Source organism: Juglans regia, chromosome 4 (genome assembly GCF_001411555.2).
Source record: "Juglans regia cultivar Chandler chromosome 4, Walnut 2.0, whole genome shotgun sequence".
NCBI lineage: Eukaryota > Viridiplantae > Streptophyta > Magnoliopsida > Fagales > Juglandaceae > Juglans > Juglans regia.
This window is the reverse complement of record NC_049904.1, coordinates 7,131,971-7,150,522: the sequence shown is the minus strand read 5'-3', so window position 1 is coordinate 7,150,522 and position 18,552 is coordinate 7,131,971. Positions and strand designations below refer to the sequence as shown.

Sequence of the window (18,552 nt, the reverse complement as noted above, 5' to 3'; positions counted from 1 at the left end):
TACCATGGTAGGTGTTGTTCCTTCTGGACCATAGTCCCTTCATAGTTGCTGCCACCTCCTCTAGTTCCTCAAGGCTGAGTATCTCTACCAGTCTTGACCAGATTTCAAAAATCAGATCACTTTGAAGAGATAACTTTTGCACTTTCCTCATTCCCTGGCCCCATACATCTTTGGCAGCAATACATCCCCATAAAACATGACCCGAGGTTTCTTGCTCCTGCTTACAAACTGGACATAAACTGTTTTCAACCACTTTCCTTCTCTTCAAATTAGCTAGTGTAGGAATGGCTTCTTTGCAAGCTCTCCATAGGAACATCTTGGTAGCAGGAGGTATTCTTAGCTTCCATATGTATTTCCAAGCTTGTTTTTCCTTAGCTTTGCCTGAGGTCTCCCCTTCTAGTTCACCTTCCAATTCAATATTGAGGTGATATCCACTTTTAACTGTATAAATTCCATTTGGTGTAAACTGCCATACAAGCTTATCCTCTCTTCCCCCCAAACTAATTGGGATGGCTGTGATGTCAGCCACTTCCTTTTGGGAAAACATCTCATGGAGAATAGGTTTGTTCCACTGCTGCAGATGGGGGTCTATAAGGTCATAAACATACTCACACCAGCAGTCCACTTCTCGGGTAGATTGAATTCTATATGGGGGGGGTAAAGGGTATCCATTTATCAGTCCAGATCTTCACTTGTTTGCCATTCCCTACCCTCCATACAAGCCCTTCTTTCAACAGCCTTAGTCCAGCATGGATACCTCTCCAGGCAAATGATGGACCTGTCCCCAGCTGAGCTTCCAGCAACCCCCCTGATTTAAAATACTGCTGCTTGAGAATCCTTCCCACCAGAGAATTTGGATATTGTAAAATCCTCCAACCTTGCTTAGCTAACAAGGCTAAGTTAAAACCCCTCAAGTCTCGAAAGCCCAGTCCTCCCAATTCTTTGCTGCAGCTTACTTGTTTCCAATTGACCCATTGGATTTTGGAAGAGTCTTCATTGAATCCCCACCAGAACTTCCTGAGTAGTTGATTTAACTTGTTTGTTATAGAGGCTGGTAGCATAAACATCCCCATGGCATAGGTGGGGATGGCTTGTAGGACAACTTTGAGCAGCACTTCTTTCCCAGCTGCTGAGAGGAACTTGTTTTTCTAGTTTGTAACTCTACTCCATGTTCTATCAATTAGAGAGTGAAAAGAAGCTACCTTTGCTTTGCCCATCAATGCAGGAAGCCCCAAGTATTTTTCAAAGGTGCCAGAAGACTGCACCCCTGCTAGCTCCAAGATTTGCTGTTGAGTTCCCAGGCCAGTATTGTTGCTGAAAAATATAGATGACTTGTCTTTGTTTAGAACCTGTCTCGAGGCCTTCTCATAAATATCCAATATACTGAGCACGGACCTAAGTTCCTCAGCTTTAGCTTGGCAGAAAAGCAAGCTGTCATCAGCAAAGAAAAGGTGATTAACAGAAATGGGGCCTCTTCCAATAGGGACTGGAGTCAGAATTCCACTAGATTCAGCTTTGTTTAGAAGTGCAGTGAGGGCTTCTGCACACAAAATGAAGAGGTAAGGGGACAAAGGGTCCCCTTACCTAAGTCCTCTAGAAGGTAAAAATGGTTTTTGACCCTCCCCATTCACAAGAATTGAGTAAGAATCTGACTTGAGGCAGGTCTGAACTAAGTCAATCCAATGAATAGGGAAACCCATCTTGGACATAATGGCTTCCACAAAATTCCATTCCACCCTATCATAAGCCTTGTTCATGTCTAGTTTAAGGGCCATAAACCCTCTTTTGCCCTTCATTCTTGATGTCATGGAGTGTAGGATCTCATATGCTACCATAGTGTTGTCTAAAATAAGTCTCCCGGGTACAAATGCACTTTGGTTGAGAGATATAAGCTTGGGCAGAATGATCTTTAGCCTGTTAGCAATAGTCTTTGAGACAATTTTATAGACAACATTACACAGGCTAATTAGTCTGAAATCAGTCACTCTTTTGGGGTTTTTAATCTTGGGTATGAGAGAGATATAAGTATCATTAACCTCTTTTAGTGAGCCACCTCGGTTCAGGACTTTGAGGGCAAAATTGCAGACTTGCTCACCCACCACCTCCCAATGTTTTTGATAAAACTGAGCAGGGAAGCCATCCGGGCCAGGGGAGCCTAAAGGGTTCATCTTGGAAATGGCTTCAGTAATATTTTCTCTAGTGAAAGGGGTCATTAACCACTCCTTCATCTCCATATCCAGTTTGGTTTTTAGGGCATGCAAACATGAATAAAAATTAGAGGGATTTGTGGTTGTAAAAAGTAAGGAGAAATAACCTGTGAATACCCCTCCAATGTCTGCCTGCTCAGTTACAGCTCTTCCATGAGATGCCTCAATACTTTTAATGGTATTGGTTGTCCTTCTTTGACTTGCTTGCATATGGAAGTAGTGAGTGTTCTTGTCACCAAGCTTGAGCCAATGCTGCTTGGCCCTTTGGCGCCATTTTAAGTCCATTTCTGTCATTAAGGCCACCACTTGCTCCTGTGTTCTTCTCAAGGTGGCAACATGATCACCTGTGCCAGTATCCTGGAGGTGACCAATTCTTTGTAGACCCTATATGATGTCCCTTCCCTCCATCTATTTTGATTTCTACTTCCAGGCCAGTAGCTCCTGTTGGCAAGCTTTCAATTTGTTTCTCATTAAGCTGGCCTCACAGCCTGTTCCATAGCCTTTTTTCCAAGCGTCACTTATTACCTTTTGGCATTCTTCCTTGAGTTCCCAAGCCATCTCATATCGAAATCACTTTCTTCTCCTCCTTATCTCCTGCCTTACACTATATGTATCAACGACAAGGGGTGAATGGTCAGATTTAATTGCAGCCAGGGCAGTACTCGATCCATGAGTGAAAAGGTCAGACCAATCCTTGTTCCCGAGGGCCCTATCCAGTTTCTCTTTTGTGAACTCCCTTCCAAATCTGTTATTAGACCATGTAAAATACAACCCCAGTGAGTGGATATCATTAAGACCACAGAACTCTATAGCTTGCCTGAAATCCTCAATTTGTTTGTAAGGTCTGCTTGCCCCACCCACTTTCTCCTTTTGGTGAAGGATCTCATTAAAGTCTCCAGCCACCAGCCAGGCCATGGTGCTGGCTAGTTTTAACATCTTCAAAAACTGCCAGCTGCTGCTCCTCTTTCCAATCTCTGGGTGGCCATAAAAGCCTGTGAATTGCCAACTTGGACCACTTTCCTCCTCCTGGACTAGTGCACTAATATGCCATCTCTTGAAGTTAATAACTTGGACCTTCCATCTTTCTTTCCATAAGAGAGCTATCCCACCACTAAGTCCCATTCCCTCTACAGCAAAACAACCATCCATCTTCAGAGACCTCCTGATCTCCTCCATCCTTCTATTTCTACTCTCTGTTTCCATTAGAAAAACTAATGAGGGGCACTTCTCCTTAGATATGTTTCTAAGGACATTAATTGTCCGAGGGTTCCCAAGCCCTCGGCAGTTCCACACCAAGATACACATTATGCTGGGCAGGATTGGAAACAAGCCTCTGCCTGTACAAGAGAATTTTCCTTTGGAACAACATGTTCCTTAAATTTTTTTGAAACTGCATTAACATGTGTTTTCCTTCTTTTGCAGCCTCTCTGGTAGATCACTCTGCCTGGTTTATTAGTGGTCTTAGCCAGTGAATTAGCACCAGTTCCATCCTCCTAGCTGGCTCTTTCTCGTGCCTTCCTCTTCCATCTTCTTACTATGCTGCCCAAGACTACCCTCCCTGAAATCACGTGATCTCCAGATCTGTTTAACCTGTCTCTCATCATCTTCTTGTCAGAACTGTGTGAGCTATGGGTGACTTGACTTCCAGACGGTGCCAACTCATTACACTTAAGGGTTTCCTTAATTACGGGATTTTCTGGAGGCCAATATCCACCCCCATACTCATGTGCTTCTTTTGGAAAATTAGGCCATGGCTCCATACTCAAGCTGGTTCCATGTGTGACCTTTTCAAATGTTCCTCCCACGTTGTCAAAGCCATCTTGCACATGCGTTGACTCCCTTTCATCCGAGCGAGGGAGCCCTCTCTAATCTAGAGGTAGGTTCCCAAGAGAGCCACCCTGGATATCTTTGCCACCTTTTTCTTCGTTTGGTGGATGAGATTGGATCCCTCGAGATCTTCTATCCTCCTTTTCCGCTGGATACATGTCATGTTCCCCTACACAGTCATCAGCCTTGTCAACCTGGCTAGTGTACTTTGCCTCCTTACTTTCATGTCGGTTCCCTTCCCCATGTTGAGCACCTTTGCGGTGGCTGCCATCCTCTCCACCACCGTATCTACGCCCGTCGAAAATATTTAAGTTCCTGGGTTGCCCTCGTAACCATGGATCAAACTGGAGGGGGAGCTGTTCCTCACCTTGCTGATCCATTCTCCGCCTTGTGAAGCTTTTCCCCTTATGATACAGAACCCCACACTGGAACAGAAGCTCTGCAGTCTTTCATACTTAAAGGTGATCCAGTGTTGTTTGTCACCCAGCTTCAATCGTTTCCCTCTCAACAAAGGTTTGTGAAGGTCCACCGCTACCCTTACTCTTAGGCATCTACCCCAAGCCCGTCCCTCAGCCTCAGCTTCAACCCTGATGACGTGGCCAATGGATGCTGCAAACTTTTTCCCAAACTCTTCATTCATGGTTGCCAAAGGAAGGTTGTGCAACTGCACCCAAAAGGGTTCATACCGGAACTGTAATGCATGGATAGACACTGATTCATCCACTTCCATCATGGTCAAAAGATGTCTATCGAAAAACCACGGCCTTCCACTTAGGACTCTCTCTTTATCTCCCAACTTTTGGAACTCAATCAGGAAACATTGTTCTCCCAGCTCTTTGAAGATAACCCACCCTTCCAACCTCCATAATTGGGACATAGTGGCTCTAAACCCCTCACTGTTAAAGCCTTTTTCAGTTAGAGCCTTCCCCACAATACTGTTTTTGCCTCTGGTATCTTCTTCTGTGTAATTTTCAGGGTTGACGTGAAAAAATGCATTTTCTTCCTTGGATAGATGGAGTCGTTCCCATTGTGTTGCCAGGTCTTCTGCCTCCATTTCCAGCCTTAAAACAAGAAAAACAAATACTATGCTCACAAAAACTGAGACGTAAAACCTTTGAGGAGCCTCAAGGCACTAGAACTTTACTCTTTCCTCCCAGAGAGAAGGAAGGCACTCCAACAGCCACTCTAATTGCTAAAATGATTCTTAAAAGCATATAAATGAAACTAAATAAAAAAGAGTTCAATTTTAAAATGTAAGTAATAACTTGATTTTAAGGCAAAGTATGTAGAAGGATCAATAACTTAGGATTCGTTTGGTTACATAGATAAGATAAGATGAAATGAGAAATCTGTGAATATTAATGAAATTATTTGAGTTGAGATTTTTATGGAGTTTTAGAAAAAATGAGAGAAAAAATTGAATAAAAAATTATAAAGTTAAAACAAGGCTAGAATATAATCTTTAATATAATTTTGGTTTTAGAATTTGAAAAAATTGTATTATTTTTTGTGTTTTGTTTGAAAATTTAAGAAAATTGTAATGATTAAATGAAAAATTTTAAAATTTGAAATTAAAAAATATTTATATTTGAATTATATTTAGATGCTGAGATGAGACGTGATGAAATGGTTTTAAAGGTTAGCATTCAACCCTTATTATATATTGAGATCTCGTTTGTTTTCATAATTTATCTCAACTCATCTCATCTCATCTAATAATTACAATTTTTTTAAATTTTAACATAAAATAAAATAAACAATTCAAATTTTTTAAATTTTAAAATAAAGATAATATTAAAAAAATATTCTAAAAATATTTTTTTTAATTTTTTAATTTTAGTCTCAATTGTTTTAGTCTCATTACAATCGCACTGTAGATGCGCGTTCATATACTTTTGAGCCCGAAACATGATTTTAACTTTTTTACCGTTGACTGGTCGTGCTTTTGAAAAGAAAATATAAATCGAAATAACTATAATTCCCTGAGGGCCTGAGGCACATGGCAATTGGCACGTGTCATGTACCTCTACCCCAGATGAAGTGTCAATAAAGAAATTAACTAATTAATTGATCATGATTTCAGCCCTTGGGAGCTTGTTCTAAACTAAGAGCTTTTGTTATTTGGCGTGGTTTTGATCTAAGTTTAGATGAAAATTAAAAATAAAATAAAATATTATTAAAATATTATTTTTTATTTTAAAATTTAAAAAAATTAAATTATTTATTATATTTTATGTAAAAATTTAAAAAAATTATAATAATTAATTGAGATGAATTGGGAGGACTTTTATATCCAAACTGGACTACTCATATAGCTCCATGTGTTTTAGGGTCTAAGGATAGCAATTAATATGTATAGGGTCCTTAATTTAAAAAAGATTACTTATGTTCAGATATAAATAACCAATGTACTGAAAAAAAAATAGTAAGCAGAATTAATATTACTTTTATTTGGAAAAATCAAACCAAAAAAATTTGATGATAAAGCAATTCATATTTCAAGACATGATAAACTAAAATCAACTTAGTTGATAAAAAGTATTATGATCGATTTAAAGAAAAGAAGAAAAAAACGATGTTTATGTATAATGTAAAAATACGAGAAGAGAAACTATTGTGATGGATGTAAATTGCAAAGAAAACAAATAATTAATAGTATATAATTATGGACCACATTGATCGTTATTTTTTTATATTTTGGGTAAATTTTTTGGGAAAGATGTATACACTTTTACTAATATTTTTTTGCAAGACTTTACTACTTTTGGTTGAATTTATTGTTGGCAATTTTTTTTTTTGCCTTTTATTATGCTAATCTACTTCATTTTTCTAGCACTTCAATTTGGGATCTTATTTTTTCTTCTTTCTGGCTTTAACGATGGTAAGTTGCCTCCCTTTTGAGCTTGATTTGGTTGTCTTTCATTAGGACTGTTCTTCCGTGTAATACCCGAGTCCTACTACGTAAGTTTTTACGTCATTTTATTAATTCTTCAAGTTAAATATTTTGAGATAAAGATTTTTTATTACTTTTAATTATTTTATTTTAATATGAGTATGTTTTATTTAAAAAAATAATAATTTATTAAAATAAATGAATGATATTATTTTTAAGACTTTGAAATATTTTTCTTAGTCCTTTAATTTTATTTATTTAGAAAATGACTCAATTAATCTCTACCATTGAATTGGTAGGTGAAAAGCATTCTTGAAGTAGATTGATCTCCACTATCCATCTTTCAAACTTAGGTGATAAGTTTTTACCAAGGCAAAAGTTTCCCCCACCCTTTCACCCGAAGGATTCTAAGATAGGCCACAAATATTTTTCCTTCCCTTTGACCCACAAGCTTTCTAAGGAAGCTATTTCACCCATTGCCCAAGACAAGTCAACAAAGAGAAAAGGAAAAGAAATAAAAACTACAAGGCATTTCCCTCCCCCATACCACCGAGTCGTCGACCCTCACCCAAGAGAAAAGAACTAAAAATTCCACTCCCTTTCCAAGCAAGCTAAAGCCAACCCTCTATTCTTTTCCTCTCTTTTGTTCTTCAAGAAACCAACTCCTTTCATCATCTTCAAGCTTATGACTCCATAGCAAGGTAAGAGTACTCATAATCTTTCTCCTTTGTGTATTTCGAATTTAGCCATGGTTGATCAAGTGGATTTCCTTTTGATGATTTTTATGTTTTGGTTTTGGGGTTTAAAATAGTGATATTGTGCTGCTCTTCATCCACACGGGTTTACCACTATTTGGTCTTCCACTTGTGTTTTGGAAGGGGCTAAGAGCTTAAGGTAAAATCCTAATTTGACTTATTTATTTTTAATGTGATTTTGAAAGCCCATTAAGTTGTTTTAGCTTATGTCTTGATATGTTTAATTTCCTATATTGCAAATAAATATGTATGCCCTGTTTTTGGCCCAAACCGAATGGTATTATAGTTGTTTTGCTATGTATTTTCCTATATTTCGAAAATGCTATGTTGTTATTAAACTTGGTTTAATTATAGGTAATGATTAAAGTGATTTTAAATTATATATATTGGTATCATGTGCCTTGTGTTGAGATTTGGTTGGTAATCTATTTTTAGGATGGTAGAGGTTTGGTTTAAAGGTTTTGCTTAGTTCTATAATTTTATATCTTGCTTTTAAAAGGTATTGAGTGGGTAAATCATAAGCTTAAGTGTTTAAAGATTTTAAAGTTTCTTAACGGGTAACTTTGCTATACTTTATGCTACTTTAATTTTTAATGTAAGATTTTATCTAAACTATTTAATATATTACTTATATGAATAAGTTATAGCTTAGTTTAGATATAAGAGATTAATTGTGCTTGATGTATTATAATATGCAAAGCTGTCCAAGTACCCCTAAACCCATGTCATGCCATTTCTTGATGTAAAAGTAGCCAACTTATGTTGTCTCTCGTTTGGTTAAATTCTACCTAACTCAAGAGTCCAAAATATTGATGAGCTAACCTTTTTATAATGAGGGACCACAAGTTGATTTAAAGGGCATGTTTCTTAAACTTGTTTAGCCTACTTGAAATGCCTAAATCTACTTTAAAGCCCATTGTCCCAGATTTTATCTCCTAATATCCATAACCCAAAGTGAGTTTGAACCAAAGAAACCTTGCTTGAAGCCTATAAATTCTTAACCACTTTTCATATAAGCTTTTAAAATAGTCTTTCCATAGACAGCTAGCATATCTTAATATTTAAGTTATTTTTTTTGTAAGTCAAGGTAAGAAGTAGTTATTTGGGTTAATGTTAAGCATAGAAGGGACGTTAGATTGCAATATCGTGGGTTTCTCTTTTAAAGAGAGGGCTAAAGAATATTGTATGAGTATTAACACGCTTATATTATTTATTGAAATTGACCTATATTGATGATGGAAGTATCGAGGACCATAGAGGTAAGTAGCTATGACCATGCTTCTTACACCAAGTTCTCCTTATGAAAGAATATCTCTATCTCTTCCTTCAAATATTCTTCTAAAGAAAGAGTAAATGTATATAGTATGTACAAGCCATTTCTTGATAGCCCCTGTTAAGCACCCTATCGATTATAATTGTGTATGTATATAAGGTAATGCATGCACATAGGTTCTAAGTCATGAGATTCTCATACATGCTCTCTCAATAAACTTATTGATTATTCCGATATGTAGTACATCATGAAAATGTATCTTGTTCATAAAAATGCATGTGCATCAGAGTAAGAAAGATGATGAAAATGTTTTGAAAGTAAAGGAAAAGTAATGAATGCCTCATGCCTTATGCTTCAAGTGATGCTTTAAACAAGTTTTAAAATGCCCCTATGAACTGAGGCTTTCAATGACGCGAAAAAAGTGTTTTAAATAGCCCATATGAACTGATGCTTTAAATGATGCGAGGAAAATGTCTTAAAATACCCCTATGAACTGATGCTTTTTATGGATGCCATGAAAAATGATGTTTAAGCTCATGCTTTAAAAATGATGTTTCTTCATGATGTTAAGTTCATGCTTTTAAATGACGTTTTCCATGAATGAACTATTAAATGAATTGGAATGAATGAATGAATGCTTTAATGTATGAAACTATGTAACGGCCATATGAATGAAAAGGGTACCAAAGGAATGGACAGATTGCAATGTCAGGTAAGTAGTAATGGTAGTACACCCAGTGCTGCCCCTGACTGAAAAGGGATTCACAACCTGTGGCCACGGGAAGAATCCAGGTCCAAAGGAAGACCGCTAACCCCAACACACAGGGCGTAATAATGTGTACCGGCCAAAGAAAGTGAAACGTAAAGTAAAATTATTTCTAAGAAATGTTTATGCATGAAAGCAAAGAAATGTTTATGCATGAAAGTATGGTTTATTCCTTAAACTGTTATGCATGAAAGCATTGTTAAGAATTAGTAAAAAAATGTTTATGTATGCATGTTTTCAAAAGAAAAGAATAGATGCCTAGTATGTTCACCGCATGGTGTACTACTTACTGAGTATTCGACTCATTTTGTTTTAAATGTTTTAAACGTCCAGATAATGACGAAAAGGCTGGGGAGCAAGGCATTACTGCAGAGGGAGAGCCAGACGCTTAGGACCTTCCCTAACTAGAACAGTTATGTTACGGATGATAGGTTATGTTTATGTATAAACGTTTTATGTTGGGATGGACTCTGAGAGTCTCTTATGGATGAATGTTCGAATAGAATGTCCATTAGGTGTTCCCTTTATTAGATAAAAAATTTAGAGTGCATGTGTATCATGTCCATGCCGATCGCATGTCATTTGAAAAAGGAAAAATGATGAAAAGAAAAGAAAGGAAAGAACATGCATGTACATCGCGATCCCACCCTTTTGGGGGCGGGGTTGTGACAATCCGGACTGGGTTTTTTCTTGGCCCGATCTAAAACCCGGGTTACAAAATTCGAGTACACCCGGTACTTTTTTTTTTTTTTTCATTTTGAAAGTGCTTCCACCAAAGGCCACACGTGTGATTTCTCCATTTTCAAGTTTAAAATATACATGCGTTTAAATAGTCCCTATCCAGCCCCAACATTATAATTTATGCCTTGATAGACCACCCTAATGTCTTCGCCAAAGCTTGCCACCAAAGAGATGATGAATGACACTGGACATGCAAAGGATGTAGATAAAAAGAAAGTGGATGAAAAAGAATAAAACCAAAAAAAAAAAAAATCAAAACATTCAAATTGGAAAGAAAAAAAAAATCGAGCATCGGGTTGTAAACTCGGATTCATCCGGGTTTGACCTGGGCTAACCCGATCCGGGTATACCCGTGTTCCTGGTCCGGAATCCGGATAAACACTCCTAACTTTCATCACTTTGCCCTTCATGACTTCTTCTCCAAACCTTCAAAGAGTTTTGCTACACAACCTCCACCACACTCCACATTTTTTTAAATTTTTTAATATTTTTTTAAAAATTTTTTTGGGTTTATTCTTTTTTAAATTATTTCAAATTTTCTATTCATTATTCATATAATAAATTTTTGATAAAAGAAAAAAATAATAAAAATTTAAAAAAATGTAGACTGTGAGGAGGTTGTGAAGATTTACTCTTCTCTCTATCCCTCAAATTGAGTTACAACAAGCATCCATGAGTCCAATTTCTATCCACCTCTCTATTCCTTATCATCTTCTTTCATCCCTTAATCATATGAAAAGTAGGATGAGGATACATTACAAATAGATTAATATGAAATGCAAAAAAAAAAATAGTGAATATGATAAATTAAAGACCAATTATAAACTAATACATAAATTGAAACCTAAAAATAATAATTACATTTTGTAGAATGAAAATATCATTAGTCCAATGACCATGATTTATTTTTATGAATAACTATGAAGATAATTGCTATTTTTTCAAATTATAATATATGCAAAAAATAATAATATTTTTAAATCTAAGAAGAAATATAAAAAAATCCTAAGTCGTTGATTTGTTCTACAAAAGTTCAATAAACAAAAATTCTCAATTGAGGTTATTTATAAGATATTACTATTTTATTCTCATTATTATTATATTCTAATTAATATTATAATAACAAAAAATTTAATTGTATTTTTAATGACCAATTAGAAGGCAAAAACGTAATTGTGCAAAGGGAATGGTGTGAACTCAAGTACAAATTACTATTCATGAGGCTATAGCCTCGTTTATTGTGGAATAGATATATGGTGGTTAAAAAGTAAAAAATAGATATCAGGCTTTCTTTTGGTAGGATCCGGAGATTCGATCATTTGTTGCAAGCCAAGATGCCTTGGCTGCATCCACTACTCCTTGTAGTTGTCAATGTTAGGCATGAGGAAAAGTATGGTCTACATTAGGGTTTTATATCCGGATACGGATCTGGATATCTGAGAATATCTAGATATATACTTGAACTTATTAAACAAGGTGGATATTTGCTCGAGTAAAATCGGTTACAATTCGAGTGGGTATCTAGTTTTGGAACCGGATATTCGGATTGTAACCAGTATTTGATTTTAACTCCATTTTTTATTAACTCTAGTTTTTATTAACTCTAGTTTTTGTACTCTTTTTTGCACATATAAAAACGATATCGTTTTGAAACAAAAATTATGTTTAAAAAAAAAAAAACCTAGTTACGGATAACTAAGGCATCATTCTACCTACTCGAGTCCAATCTGGACAGATAACCGCCTGAATTCACCTAGATTTCTGAGTTTTGAATTGGATCGAAAAAAAAATTTAGTTCGAATGCACACTCCAAGTCCACATATGGTATCAAATTTAAGTTCTGAGTTCGAACCCTTATTGATCTATGGCATTAAAATTAATTAAATATATTATATGTTAGGTCCACTTATTGAAGATGAGTCTGACTCACATATGAAGAAAAATGCTAAATATATAAATAATAAAAGTTACCTATTTACATTCATTTAAATTTTTAAGACAAATAATAAATTCAGATCTATATCTACATATATGTTAGTTATAAATATGATTATAAGTACAAATTGGGATATTGTATTAATATAATTTTGATATTTGACTTGATATTATCTTTAACAATTTCAAGAAATTAAAATTTTGATTTGAAAATTTTGAAAAATGAATAATGTTATATTTGACATATAAATCTTTTTAAATTTGAAAATGAAGTCTCAAATGAGCTATTCAAAGTTTTACTTAGTGAATTTGAGAATTCTCAAATGGTAGCTTAAGGCGAGGACATACGTAGTGGGACTGAAACTAATTAAAATATTGAATTTATTTCTCTATTATCCTTACTCTTTATATTTATTATTTTTTCATATTTTACTCATATTTTATATTGTACATTAGATTTATAATTGTTAACTTTTAAATACAACCTAATTCACTTTCGTCTTTTATTAGTCATCTGGGCAACATGACTAATAATCAATCAAGATTGCAATTTTGATTCATTTAATTTATTATCTCCTCTTTTGCTTGTTTATTTTTTATATTATTTTTAAATTGAGGAAATAAGAAACTAACAAACATATTTATTCAAGCCGAGTCGATCAAGCACTGTACTTGATAACAACTCGGGTCTGGCGAGTTCGAGCTTGATTTTCTACCATTCGTCCTAGCTCAAACTTTTAGCGCCTCGTTCAACGGCACGTTCGGAGCATAAGAGACTATGAAAATTTTGTTAATAATAATAAGATGATTTATAAATAGTAATGAAATATTTTTAATTAAGTATTTATTAAATTTTGAAAAAAGATTAAGAAAATTTAAATTTTTTCAAAATTTAGAATAAAAAATAAATAAACTTCAAATATTATTAGAATATAGTTCTTTTAGAAATTTTTTTTTTAGAATTTAAAAAAGTTAAATTATTTTTTATCTTTTGTTTAGAAGTTTAAGAAATTTGTAATTTTTAGATAAAAAAATTGAAAATTTGAAATTAAAAGGTATTTATATTTAAGTGATATTTGAGAATAAAATTATAATAAATTTTGAAATGAGATAAGATGAGAGATGATTTGTGTTTCATTGGGTCTACGCCTATCGGTAGTTTTAATTAGGTTTTCTTTTTTTTTTTTCTTTTTTTATGTGTATTTTTAATACTTTTTAATATTTAAAAAAATCATAATATTATTAAAAAATATTTCTTTGATTACTAAATAAAAAATATATAAATATATAAAAAATCGAGCGGTAACAACGAATCTGTGAGAGTAGCATTTTTCGTTTCTAAATGAGGCCGTCTTTTTATACCGTCATCTTTGCTGTCATTATTCGTTTTTTAGATTTCAGATCATTTTAATTTTTCTGGATTTCACAGCATCTTTATCCACAAATATTGTAATGCCATATCTCTTTTCATTCTATTACAAAATTTTAGAAAATCTATATCTTATTTTTTAATAATATTTTTATACGCTGTATATACTATTTACTATAACAAGTTACTTTATCCCGTTTCTCATCTCCTCATTTTATATATATTTTCAAATTTAATGAAATATTGCATATATGTTAAAAAAAAAAAAAAACTAGCCCAAGCCCAAGCCCAAGCCCAACTTAGAATCTAGTCTCTTTGGGCCACTTGGATACCTAGAATCCCAGATGGTAAATGCAGCCCTTTTATTTTCATGGAGTAAACGAGTAAGTAGCCCCTTCCATTCTGATGCAGAAAGCAAAATAGGCGTGCACTGAGTTTCAACTAATGCAAAACAAACAGAGCACCTTGCGAAGTAATGGAAATTTGGATTAGATACATGATGATCTATGGCTACCTCCTGAGATAGATTGAATCAAGATAAATTGGAATATTGCAATAAGGGAAAGAAGCCAAAGAATTGGAGTTGGGATTGCTGTTAGAGATTATGAGGGAGATCTATTGGTTTCATGCATGCAACCATTAAGTTTTTGCACACAAGCTACTATGGTAGAGGCAAGAGGTTTAATATTAGCTGTGAAGCTTTGCAAAGAACTCGATTTACAGAAAGTTGTATTTGAAGGAGATTCACTTCAAGTTGTTAATGCAGTAAGGCATCATCAACAAGAGCATGGCTTGCTACAATGCCTAGTGCAAGATGTTCACTCCACATTGACAGATATAAGATGAGAGATTAGACGTGTAAGAAGGAAGGCCAACCAAGTTGCTCATCAGCAAGCTCAGCAAGCAATCTACCAAAGTTATGAGGTTATAGATATTGACTTTGTCAACCCTTGTATCCGTGAGTTAGTGATGGCTGATAAAAGTAGATCTGCTTTTGTCCAAGTTTAGTAGATGTAGAACAACCTTCTGTAAATGGTGAAGGTGTTGTAATGTTTGATCATGTCATGAACAATGTAATAGTTGAATGCCACAATGATGGCTTTTGGATAAAGGTTGAGGTTTTCAAAAAAAAAAAAAAAAATGGGACCTTGTTTTTCCACCACTAGTTTTTCAAGTATCCAAATTCTATTTTTCGATTGATTATCTATTTAATTTTTTTAAGTCTTATATGTCTTTTCGTAAAACACAAAAATTATCATAGGACTAGTAGGAGCGCACGTGCCCGGCTCTCTTTATAAAGATTATTTGATATTTGAAGAAAAATAAAACGAGCACTGATGTTTTCAAAACATCGCAGGAGGCAAGTGCTCGACCCCAACGACGAGCAAACGATACTCGGATCCAAAGGTGAGCAAACAATACTCGAACCCAAGGCTAGCAAACAATGCTCACACATCGGTGTGAGCAAAACTAATCAAACCTAGGGCGAGCAAGGAGTGCTTGCACGAGTGTATCAACACCTCGAGCAACAACTCTCTACATTAGGATTGAGCAAAAATCTGAAAATCTGATTCCGACTTTGACTCTGCTCTGGCTCTAAAAAATTAGAGTCGGAGTTGGATTTTTTTTAGCTGGAAAGTCGGAGGTGGAGTCGAGCAAACTACGACTACGACTCCGCTCCTACTTCGACTCCAACTCTACCTGTGAATCCGACTCTGATATTGTACATATGTTATAAAAATATATGTATTTTTCTATATATTAGTAATATAATTTTTATATAACTATATATTATATAATTAGTTAAATTCAATAATATACTAACATGAGCTAATTATTATAAAATAATATATTTATACTATAATATATATAGACTAAATTGACTAATAATAGTTTAGTATATGTAAATAACATACTATCACAATATTACTACCATGTAATACTAACGTATAATAACATGTAATACATTAGTATTACATGTTATTATGCATTTTAGAGAGTTTAGGTTAGGCCCTTAGGTTTTGAATCAGGGTTTAGAAAAAAAAGTCCAAAAGCATAGCATGCAGCCCATGCAAAACGATGTCGTTTTTATATGGTAAAACAGTGTCGTTGTACGTGGTATACTTAAGGCCCTAATGGTTGCCGCTTCCCCCCAAATTCTTCTCATTTCGAATCGAGTATTCTATCTTTTCTAACCCTAGCCGCAAGGCTCCCCCCCCCCCCCCCCCCGGCCCGTGGTCGGCACGACCTCTCTCTCCAAATCCCATTGGTGGCTGCATTGCCTCTCTCTCAAAATCCCATCGCACGACCTCTCTCTCTCTTCTGGAGACCCAGTAAGCCCTCCATCTCTCTTCTCCCTTTATCTTCTCTATATCTTCTCCCGTCGACGTCTCTTTCTCTATCTCTCTTTTCTTTTGATTTTTTATTTTCTCTTAAGTTTTTCCATGGTCTCGAGGCTAATGAAGTTGCAAAACTAAGAAGGCACTGAAAAATTCCATGTTGTGCCATCACAGATTTAGGGCAAGGTTTTTTTTTTTTTTTTTTATTTTTTATTTTATGAATCTGTGTGTTGATTTGATTTTGAAGTACAAATGGAAAATGGATTGATCTATTTCGTGATGTTTTGTGAATCTATGTAGATGGGTAGATACATGGGAATCTGGAAAATAGATAGATGCTTTGTGAATCTGTGTAGATGGGTAGATGTTGTGAATCTGGAAAATGGGTACATGCTTTTTGTGAATTTGGTTGTGATCACTACCATGTGTAGTTTTGTGTAAAATCATATGGTTCTGTAATCTGGTAACTAGTTGTCTGTTTGTGAATCTTTAATATTTTGTTTAATTATGGGTAGATGCTTTGTGAATTTGTGAATATGTGTAATTTTATAGATTTGGTTGTGATCACTGCTGTAACACCCGGCTCTACCGTGAAACCCAAGCCCAGACTAGATAGAAGCCTAGCTTTCAAGAGAAACCCACTCCGTTTTGGGTAAGCTTTCTCCCTTTCAATGTTTTTTTTCTTCACCCTGACGGTAACTTCTCTTATCTCTTTCCATTCAGTTTTTAATGCCTCTGAATCCCTCTCCACCTCGAGTACCACCTCCCCACGCCTTTGTAATTTTGTTTTCTCTCCCTTTTAAGTTCTCTCTCAACAAACTCTTTCTATCCATATCTCTCAAGCTCTCGGCTCTCTCTCTCTCTCAGAGTCTCTCTCGTTTCACTGCAAACCTACATGCAGTCACTGTTACTTGGGTCTTCATCATCATCAGCAACAGACGGCGCCGGACATCAAGACTCCGCTGTTGGAAGCAACCCCGTTGCACTCCTCACAAGAGTCGCACATGCAATGTTATGTGCAAATTATGAATTGTAATAATAAAAAGACAAATCTGTCCAATATGAGGTGCCAGTAACCTCCCTTACACAATATTTGAATAAAACACTCGATAACTTCATTACTGGACTCAAACAGACTTAAATAGAAGACACAATGTAGCAGAATAACTGCCCCTAACCAACATGGCCCATAACCACCTACTGATAGTTATAATAGACTTGACCAAGTCTTACATAAGTATACTGATTAAACAACCCATGGCTTATTAGCCCATGACCCACGACCAGACTCTACAATTCAAATAAAGACTCTAAGGACCACATATTTACAACTCGTGCCATAATATAAATTCATCCTAAACAACCCTAACTCATAACCCTAACATTCCAACATCCCTCCTGGTTCATCGCTACGCATCTAACATTCCTTCCCGCTTCAAAAGATATTTCCCACAATATCAGGATATTGCCTTCGCAGAGCATCGATGTCTTCCCAAGTAGCATCTTTGGCGGTTGCCCCTTTCCATTAGACCAGTAGTTCAGTTCCAGCCCTGTGCCCCTTCTTTGCAAGCCTCCGTTGCAGAATGAGTTCTGGTTCAGGAACTAGGGTTCCTTCAAGGGTTACTTGCGGAAGTGTTGGTATAGGCTGGATTTGATCTCCGATGTGTTTTTTGAGACATGAAACATGGAAGGTGGGGAAGATCTGAGATTCTTTGGGAAGATCCAGCGTATAAGCAACTTTCCTGATTTTTTGAAGGATCTGGAAAGGGCCATAGTAGCGAGGTGACAGCTTCAAGTTTCGTCGTATGGCTACGGGCATTTGACGATAAGGTTTCAATCTCAGGTAGACCCAGTCCCCTTCCTCAAACTCCCTTTCTGTTCTCTTCTTATCCGCATAGTACTTCATTTTGTTTTGTGTGTCTTGCAGATTTTCATGTATAGTTTTGCTATGAAGTCCCTGTTTCGGAGCTTCTCCTCCACTGCTTGCACACGGGTTGTTCCTGGTTCGTAAGGTAACATTTTGGGTCGAGGTTGTCCATAAACAGCCTCATATGGTGAGATCTGAATAGAACTATACCTTGTTGTGTTATAGACATATTCTGCGAGAGGTAACCACCTTACCCAAACCCTTGGCCTGTCACTGGAAAAACATCGTAAATAACACTAAAATTTTGTTTGTTACCTCTGTTTGCCCATTTGTTTGGGATGGTAGGCAGAGCTCATTAATAGCTCTGTCCTGCAGATGCGAAATAATTCTTTCCAAAACTGACTTGTGAATATGGGATCTCTGTCACTGACTATGGTCTAGGGCATACCATGTAGCTTGAAAATATTCTCCATGAAAACCTTGGCTACTGATAGTGTTGTATAAGGGTGAGTTAGTGGAATAAAGTGAGCGTATTTGCTCAATCTATCCACAACTACCAATATAACAGTACGTCCCTTAG

The 18,552-nt window shown here is 35.7% G+C and overlaps 1 long non-coding RNA gene across 1 annotated transcript; it reads left to right on the top strand.

The window, feature by feature from the left end:
- Positions 1–7,486: 7,486 nt before the first annotated feature.
- On the top strand, positions 7,487–10,324 carry LOC118348326. The gene is made up of 3 exons (XR_004801414.1): positions 7,487–7,628; positions 7,739–7,821; positions 10,055–10,324. It is a non-coding gene; the product is annotated as an uncharacterized LOC118348326 (long non-coding RNA).
- The last annotated feature ends 8,228 nt before the right edge of the window (positions 10,325–18,552 follow it).